Here is a 9,815-nt window from a genome sequence, read left to right as displayed (position 1 = left end):
ATCCCTGTGCATCCACCTCTCCCTCTTCCTCGCAGGGACCCCCTCTACCACTGGTCCCCCACTTCTCCTCCTCCTCTTGCTCTCTCACTGCTGACCCACTCTTGTGTTCTGTTTCAGCACGCCCCCCCACACACACTAGAAACCTTTCATCAAGGCAATAAAAAAGGAAATGCCAGGCTCTTCTCATTTAAGAATATTGATGCACGATTTCTAAAGAAAATAGCACATTGAACCAAGCATTATTTGGGAACCTCTTATATTTTTTGATGTAACATTTGTGTGATCTATGTATTTTTACATAATAAACCATTAAAATATCTGCTAAAATTTTATAAATCTACATGTAAAATGATTTTTGTTAATTATATCCACACACCTCAGTATATAGGTGCTAAGAGTATCTTTAGGAGTCATTCCCTCCCAGAACCAATAGCACTATTTAATTATATTTCATTAATTTATATCACATAAATAGGTTCATTAGTATAAAATAAAGCTGAAACTCAAGTCCCAATAATTCCTGGAGACGTTCCAATGCAACAAAACATTAGGTCAAGTGCAATGGAGCAGAAGAGAAAATGGAAAGAGAAGATGACCGTAACTGAGAATAGATATGACCATGATGACCAACTTGATCATGATCATCTTACTTACAAAACATTCACAAGTACATATCACTGTATGAGTGCCTTGCTAAGACTCCATAAAGGGTCTTTGAAGTGCAATTGAGGGACCATAAAAAATAAGCTTCGTAGTTACACCTATTCCTTGCCTCTCTCTTTAAGGATATGGAAATATAAAAAAATGTGAGAAACATATGCAGTTTTGCTCTCAGTGGATATGCTTCAAATATTATTGACTATTAAGAGTTCAATCTATGTAGAATTAATGCACAAGTTTTATATGGAACTCTCCTATATTGGGAAAAAAGGCAAATAGGGAGTTTATTTTAGTACAAAATCATATGTGGGAATTTATTTTCTATCCACCAATATGAAAAAGATTTTGCATTGTGTCTACCAATATAATTTATTTATATAATTTTTGCATAAAATCTACTAATCCCTGTGTTACATCCCTGAAGAGATAATTGGATAAAATAGGCCAACAGAATCTGACTCTGCTGCCTGAATTCATTCTACTGGGAGTTACAAGTCACCTCAAGATGCAGACTGTCCTCTTTGGGGTCTTTCTCATCATCTATATGGTCACAGTGTTGGGCAACCTGGGCATGATCACCGAGGTGGACTCCTACCTCCACACACCTATGTATTTTTTTTTAATCGGACATAGGGCTTTCATTGATCTTGGCTGACCTGACCTGCGGATCAGTCTAACCAGGACCTGAGGGAGGGAGTGAGAATGAAAGGGGACAAGAGACATGAAGAATGGAGACAAGACAGGATTCTGATCAAGTCTCATTTATTGAGGGTCAATCAGGCGTATTTATAGCCAGGGATGAAGGAGGTTTTGTGCCACAGATCTGATTGGTCCACGTCACGAAGTCTTTTCGCTGACGTTTCAAAACAACCGTCTGAGTGGCACGAGGATAGAAACTTAATTACTACAACGAGGGTGGGGAAACGGAAACTTAACCGGGTTAGTATCTAAAAATAGCACTTAGCAACAAGATTGCCAATACAACACCAGTGCCAGAGGCAGCTTACCACAGGTCCCCCTTTTCCTTAATATTTTTAGCAGGAAAGGAAGACTGACAAGACGGCCCATTCTGGGGGGACTGTGCCTATCTTAGGTCAGGGCTGGCAAACAGATAATCGCATTAGACCTTACCCGTCATTGAGAATCGTGGCAGCGAAAGGCCACGTCTCTGTCTTAGGTGGTTGTTATCATGAGAATGCTTTGCCCAGTTGCCCATCATTGACTAACCAGTCCAGCACCTCAGAAGATACTGATGAGATATTCATGGTCTGGGATCAGGCCTATTGGCTGGATCCATTTGCAAGTAATGGTCAGAACCCTTGTCGTAGTCGACCATGTCCAGTCTATGATAATGGACCTGGATGGGCTGCATTTTTATGGCATCCAGTTGTCGCTTTAAAAAGGCCATAATCTTGTTAAAGAGAATAGGTCCTAGCGATAGAAGTATTAGTAAGCCAAGCAGAGGTCCCAAGAAAGGGAGTAGATAGGGCAATAGTCCATTCATCCCACTCCACAGGGTGTTGTCAGTCAGCTCCTTTCTTCTTTTCTCCAGGTCTTCTTGAAGCTTCCTAACTTTATCTTGAACAATGCCAGACTTGTTGGCATAAAAGCAGCACTGTTCAAAGAAAATAAGTAGAAGGGATCTGTCCAGCATGGTCCAGTCATTTGGAGTGCCGGCATATAACAGAAGGGCTCCGATGATGGTGACGAAGATGCATAGAAGGATTCCAGGGGGGCTGCACAGCTGCATTGGTTTTAGCGTTGGTTACTTTCCTGCAAGAAAACAGTATTCATCTCAGGGAGAGTCCTCTACTCTGGATAGATTGTTATTATTCATTTGTTTAACCAATAGTTCCGGCAGCCACCTGGCTACATCTAGTTCTTTTGAATAGACACAAACTGATCCTCTGCCCCATATTAGGATGGGATCGGGTCCCTGCCAGATATTATCCATTGGGTCTTTCCACAGAACTGTGGCATGGTTAGTCCCGGGGTTAGAGTGCCAGAAGCCCTCGGCTGCAGAGTGTCCCTTTTGGTCTAAGCTTAAAAAATTTAAAATGAAAAGAGAGTGGGATAATAGGTTTTTGGGCACTCTTTCGACTATACCGTGCCCTTGGGGGTTAAATGAAATGCCTATGATGTGTTTTATGCCTAAATGCTGGCAAAATGTGGTGAATGCATGGCCAGTATATCCGGGGCCATTGTCCATTTTTATTTGTTGTGGAGTTCCCAGTACTGCCATGGTTGCCAATACATGTGCTATGACATTCTTTCCTGCTTTGTTATAGACCAGCGATATTGACCAGACTCAGACCCTGAATAAAGTTCCAATTGAGAGCTTTATTAGCCGTGCGGCGACTGCCTCCTCCTACGCAGAGGGGAGAGCAGCCCTGAGTCACGGGGGGAGTTTGCTTATATAGGCTTTTAGGTTCAGGGCAGGGGGCAATACCTCAGCAAGCAAGCATGTACAGAAGCAGATGTTTGTGGTTAATCAAGCACTGGGAATTCTATCAGGGGAGATAAGTGGTTGGGGAGTTTTGTTATTTATAAGGGTCTGAGTCAAGTTGGTCTAGGGGCTGATGACACTTTCTACAGGAGGCCTTGAGATAAGGTTTTACAGTTGAGCAAGCTTGTTACAGAAGCTAGATATATGCGGTTAGGGGGTTGTGGAATTTTCCTCTTGGGTGGGGGTGGTCACAGGCTCCTACTTCTCCACAGCTTCTCCCGTTTGTGGGGTAGCAAAGATAAATCCACTAAAGGTATCAACTGTAACATGCACATATTTTAGATTTCTGAACTCAGGAATATGGGTTACATCCATTTGCCAGAGGGCATTAGGTATCAGACCACGGGGGTTTACTCCTAAATGAGGTGTACGTAAAAGGGTTACACAGGAAGGACATCCTCTAACAATCTGACGAGCTTGTTCTCGAGTAAGTTTGAACATAAGCCTTAAAGTATGTGCATTAATATGATGTAACTGGTGGGTTTTAACAGCTTTGTTAAGGTTATTTGAGTTTTCATGCATGCCCGGGTAAACAGCACAGTAGCCAAGTGGCCTGATCAGCCAAATGGTTCCCTTGGGTGAGGGGACCCAGAAGATTGGAATGAGCTCTGAGGTGACCAATAAAAAAGGGGTGATTCCTTTTATGAATAAGAGATTGCAGTTGAGTGAACAAAATAGCCACCCACCTCCAAGACGTTTTTATTTGAGCAGCCATTTCAAGTAAAGGGACTGACTGAGCTATATAAGTGCTATCTGTGAAGAGGTTAAAAGAGGCACATCGGAATGCAGAGAACACAGCTAGGACAGCTTGTAGTTCTGTAAGCTGTGCAGATTTTGTCATTAAAGACGTAAGCACCCATTCCCGAGGAGGACCCATCAGTAAATACTAACAGGGCGTTAGCAATGGGTTGCATAGATGTTCTTGTAGGGAATACAAAATCATGGGTACTTAAAAAATGAAGAAGCTTGTCAGTGGGGTAATGGTTGTCTATTTGCCCTGTATATGATGCACAGGTGATGGGCCAACAGTCAGTGGTTTGGAAAAACCAATCGACCTGGTGCTTAGTATACGGATGGATAATAGTATCAGGTTCTTTGCCAAAGTAGCGTTTACTTTGATCCCTACTTAGTATAATAATGTCTGCAATCGCCTGATAATAGGGGTAGATTATTTTGGCAGGTAATGCACTTAGGTGAACCCACATTATGGGAGCAGCTTGCCAGAACACTGCAGTGGGTGTTAAGGAAATTTGACATATGACTAGAAGCAGGGGCTGATCATAGTTTATGGCAGTGACGAATTGTGATTGAATAGTCTGTTCCACTATTTTGAGGGCTTGACATCTGTCTAGGGTAATATTTCTTGGGGAGTTAGGGTTGGGATCTCCCTGTAGGATGTTAAATAACGGTTTTAGATCTCCCATAGTTAATTTTAAATATGGGCGGAGCCAATTTATGTCTCCCAGGAGCCTTTGAAAATCATTACATGTTTTTAATTTATCTAGTCTAAGCTTTACCTTTTGATTCTTAATTCTGTTCCCCGACAATTGGAATCCCAAGTAAGTATAGGGATCTGTCAGCTGTACCTTATCAGGGGCAATTTGAAGCCCGTGTGCTTTCAAAGTTACCTCCATATCATGGTAGCACTTCAGGACGTCCTGCCCGTCTCTGCCAGCCATCAGAATGTCATCCATATAATGTATGATATAAAGATTTTTCCATTTAGTCCTAACATTTTCTATGGCTATATCTACAAATTTTTGGCATAAGGTGGGGCTACTGGCCATGCCCTGAGGTAAAACTCTCCACTGGAATCTTTTCATAGGCTCCTTAAAATTGATAGAGGGAAGGCTAAACACGAAACCTTTCTGATCACTTGGGTGTAATGGGATGGTAAAGAAGCAATCCTTCAGATCTATAATGATTTTATAATAGCCAAAAGGAATAGCAACAGGAGATGGAAGACCAGGTTGCAGAGTTCCCATATGTACCATTGTTTTGTTCACTGCCCGTAAGTCCTGCAATAAACGCCATTTTCCAGATTTTTTCTTAATGACAAAGATAGGTGTGTTCCAGGGTGAATTACTCTCTAAAATATGTCCTGCTGCCAGCTGTTCCTGTACTAACTGCTGTGCGGCTTGTAATTTTTCAAAAGATAAAGGCCATTGATCGACCCATACAGGTTCGTCTGAAAGCCAGGTGATTTGGTCCGCATGGGGTACAGGAAGATCAATGACCATTAGGCTAAATTTCCCAGGCCCTTTTTGCTATTTTGTCCCTTTATAGATAGGGATTGAGCAATGCCTGATTCAGATTTTCCTAAACATTTTCCCAGTTTAAACCCTTGCGAGAGCGTTTGAGCTGTGACTATATCGTTGGGACTACACATGAGAAGCCCTATTTAAGAAAGATAATCCCTTCCCCAAAGATTAATGGGGAGTCCCGATATCACATAGGGTTGTATAGTTCCCTGATTTCCTTCTTTATCCTTCCAGGTTAGTAGTTTTGAGCTTTTTTCAGGATTTTGACTCTGGCCTATGCCCGTCAAATTAGTTAATGTGGGAGAGAGAGGCCAATTAAGTGGCCAGTCCTCTCTTTTTAAGATGGTAACATCTGCCCTGGTGTCTACAAGCCAGTTAAATTCCTTACCGTCCAACCTTAAGATCATCATAGGTTTACTGGCGGAAATAGCTTGTGCCCAATATGCATCAGAGGAACCAAATCCTCCTGAGCCACGCTTAAAACATTTCACTGTATTATCTGTGCCTATTAATGGGAGTAGTAATAGTTGGGCAATTCTTTGTCCTGCGGGAATAGTGGAAATATTTTGTGGAGAGGATGCCATAATTTTTATTTCTCCAGTATAATCATTATTGATAACGCCAGGAGAAATTTGAAGCCCATCAACTGTGGAGCTACTACGTCCAATTATTATTCTGAAGGTGTCTGGTGGTAGCGGGTCAAATATGCCAGTTGCTAATGTTTGTACCCCCATTTGAGGTGTTAATACTGTGTGGGTGGTGGCACAGAGGTCCAGTCCTGCGCTCCCTGGGGTGGCTCTACAGAGGTCTGAAATCGATTGTTGCTGGCTGGAACAAAGCTGATTGCCCCATAAACTTGTTTGGGTCTGGGGGCCTGGGGCTGGCCCCAATTCCCGTTTCCCTGGAGGGAAGTAAAGGCTGACCTTGAGTGTCAATTTTTGACTTACATTCGTTAGCCCAATGCTTTCCCTGTCAGCATCTAGGACATAACCTAGGGGTAGTGCCCTTCCCTTTTGTAACCGGTTGGCCTTTGCAGTTCCTGGCAAAGTGGCCTTCTTCCCCGCAGGTGAAGCATTTCCCCTTATTCTGTTGGGCTAGGTATTGTTTAACTGTAAACCCTTGTAGGGCAGCCGCCATAGCTAAACCTTGTTGATATGCGGCTCCTATGTCTGAGCATAATCTAATGTAGCCAGACAAATCCGTCTTTTTTCTGTATGGACGGATTGCAGCTTGGCAAGCGGTATTTGCATTTTCATCAGCTAATTGTTTTACAAATTCAGGGCCTGCTTCTGCATTTCCAAATATCCTCCCCATGGCGGTTATGAGCTGATGCACAAAGTCTGCAAAAGCCTCATCCGGTCCTTGTTTTATGCTAGTAAGAGAGGAACTAAGGTCCCCTTTGGCAGGCAATTTTCCCCAGGCTCTAGGGCCTGCAGTTTGAATTTGCGCAAATAAGCCTGCATCATACTGCATTTAATCTTCATTAGTGGTATACCTTCCTTCACCTATAAGCATATCCAGGATCCACCCATTGCCCGCTTGCGCATTGTGCCTGGCTGTGCCTTTGCAAAGCTCAACATATTCTGATTTCCATAACAAATAATCTCCTCCAGACAAAGTAGCGCAGGCAATAGTGTGCCAATTGATAGGAGTGAGCCAATTTTCTGCTATAGCCTCAAGGATGGCCATGGTATAAGGAGCAGTATCTCCATATTGTGCAACAGTGGTTTTCATTTCTTTGATAACCTTAAAGTCAAAACCATGGTGGTGCCTCCAAGTTTGATTCTGATTGTCTTTGGTTTCTGGTACAGGAAACGCTTCTGGCTCTCCTAGATCAACCAGAGTTAGAAGCTTGAGTATTTTTTAAAATCGCTCTTCATCTAAGTGGTCTAACAGAAGGCTCGGGAGTTTTATTAGCGTTACTAGTTTTTCCAGTCTTTAACCTTTCTAGCTGAGATATAAGCTCCTGATGTTGTTCTTCTAATTGGATTTGTTCTTTTAGTTTCTCTATTTTTTCTAATAACTCCTTCCTCGGGTCAACTACTGGCATAACTATAGGTGGGGTTGCGGGATAGGGAACATATGGCAGAGGTTGAGACTTTACCGTCTCCTCCTCAGATTCACCCGATTCTATATTAGAAGATTCATCATCAGTTTCCACTTTTAATTTTCTGAGGTCAGGGTACGGCTTCCTACTAGATGTGGCTTTAGTTTTTCCTTTATTTTTATCCTCCTTACAGGATCCTTACAGGATCATGGTTAACAGCTGCTTTGAACTGGCGGTAGGCTTCCTGTCCTCCTCGCTATCTAGCGAGATCAAGTCCTCCTCTGGACCGGATGCTCTGGATGCGTCAGGCGGGTTGGACTTTGGGCAGTCTGTTGATTTCTTAGGGTTGGTGGCTAGAGCCTCCAGTCCCTGCCCTTCTTGTAAAATTTCCTCACCCTTCTTAATAACATTTGCCACCACCGCGTCCCTATGGTGAATACTTAAAATATCATTGAGATTCCAGTATGAGAATGCCGTTACTGGGATTCTTTCAGAACCAAAATTTTGTAAAAATCCTGCAAAGCATCCCCTACTCTTTTCCATCTTCTCTCATCAATAGTTCCTTCTTGAGGAAACCATGGACATACTTCCTTCAAAAACTCAAAAAACCTCAATAACTGTTTTACTTTCACACTTACTCCTCATGTCTTTAATGCCTCTTGGAGACCCTCTACAAATGTCTCATGCTGGCTCATTTCTTGCCCCATGATCACCGATCACTTACCGAGGCTCCAACCGAGAGGCAGGTTCTCTCCCCGCGTCCTCTGATTCTCGCGTCCTGGCCGGCTCCTCGATCAGCGTTCCTCACTTGATCCCTCATACTCCGGTCCCTGTTCTGGTGATCCAACCCACGGATCAGTCGAACCAGGACCTGAGGGAGGGAGTGGGAATGAAAGGGGACAAGAGACATGTAGAATGGAGACAAGACAGGATTCTGATCAAGTCTCATTTATTGAGGGTCAATCAGGCATATTTATAGCCAGGGATGAATGAGGTTTCGCACCACAGATCTGATTGGTCCATGTCACAAAGTCTTTTCACCGACGTTTCAAAACAACTGTCTGAGTGGCACGAGGATAGAAACTTAATTACTACAATGAGGGTGGGGAAACGGAAACTGTAAACTTAACCGGGTTAGTATCTAAAAATAGCACTTAGCAACAAGATTGCCAATATAACACCAGTGCCAGAGGCAGCTTCCCACACTTGGCAATTCCACTGTCACTTTTCCCAAGATGCTGGCAAATTTTGTCATAGATCAAAATACCATGTCCTATTATGCCTGTGCTGCACAGCTGACCTTTTTCCTTATGTTCATTATCAGTGAATTTTTTGTCTTATCAGCCATGGCCTATGACCACTATGTGGCCATCTGTAACCCTCTGCTTTTCATGTCTCTGTTATCATGACCCAGAGACTTTGCCATGTGCTTGTGGGTATCCCCTACCTCTATAGAACCTTTCAATCTCTGATGTTCACCATTAAGATTTTTACATTGACCTTCTGTGGCTGTAATGTCATCAGTCATTTCTTTTGTGATAATGTTCCCTTGGTATCTATGCTCTGTTCTAAAGTACAAGAAATAGGATTATTGATCATAATATCCTCAACATTTAATTTGATATCCTCCCTTCTGTTAATCCTCATGTCCTATCTGCTGATACTGATAGTCATATTTCAAATGCATTCAGTTAAGGGCAGGAAAAAGGCTTTCTCTACATGTGGTTCCCATCTGACTGTAGTGGTTGTGTTCTATGGGACTCTACTATTTATGTATGTGCAGCCTAACTCTGTTCACTCTTTTGAAAGTGGCAAAATAGTATCAATGTTTTACACTTTAGTCATCCTTGTGCTTAACCCCTTAATCTACAGCTTAAGGAACAAAGAAGTAAAAAATGCCATCTACAGAGTATTTAAGATTCCCTGATCATTGTATTTAATATTCAATATGTAATACTGTTCCAGGAAGCTATGAGAAAAGCAGATATCATTTGATATTATTTTAATAGATAATATTTGCTCCTTGGTTCCCAAGCAAGGACTTTTCTTTTGCGTTTCCATAGAATCTCATATTTCCCCTGATATTTACACTTTACCATTTTACATCCTTAAAGCATGTTTGTTTGTTACCTCTAAGGACAAGAATTTTCTTAATCTTATTTTCTTTGTATTTTCTGAACAACAACAAAACAGTACACAGATTGAGACTGAGACAGAGTTATCTATATATACTGTTAACACCATCAAAAATGTATTTGTTCTGCTGTTATTATCCATTTCTACTGTAATAACAGTTTCTTGTTCACCATGTATTATTCACATATATGTGATAAATTTGATC

At 42.1% G+C, this 9,815-nt stretch overlaps 1 pseudogene; it reads left to right on the top strand.

The window, feature by feature from the left end:
- The first annotated feature begins 591 nt into the window (after positions 1-591).
- Positions 592-9,401, top strand: LOC101422054 (olfactory receptor 8K5-like; annotated as a pseudogene).
- The last annotated feature ends 414 nt before the right edge of the window (positions 9,402-9,815 follow it).

This window comes from Dasypus novemcinctus, chromosome 10 (assembly GCF_030445035.2).
Source record: "Dasypus novemcinctus isolate mDasNov1 chromosome 10, mDasNov1.1.hap2, whole genome shotgun sequence".
In the NCBI taxonomy this organism is placed as follows: Eukaryota; Metazoa; Chordata; class Mammalia; order Cingulata; family Dasypodidae; genus Dasypus; species Dasypus novemcinctus.
Note: the sequence above shows the minus strand (reverse complement) of the source record. Positions and strands in the feature narration are given on the sequence as shown.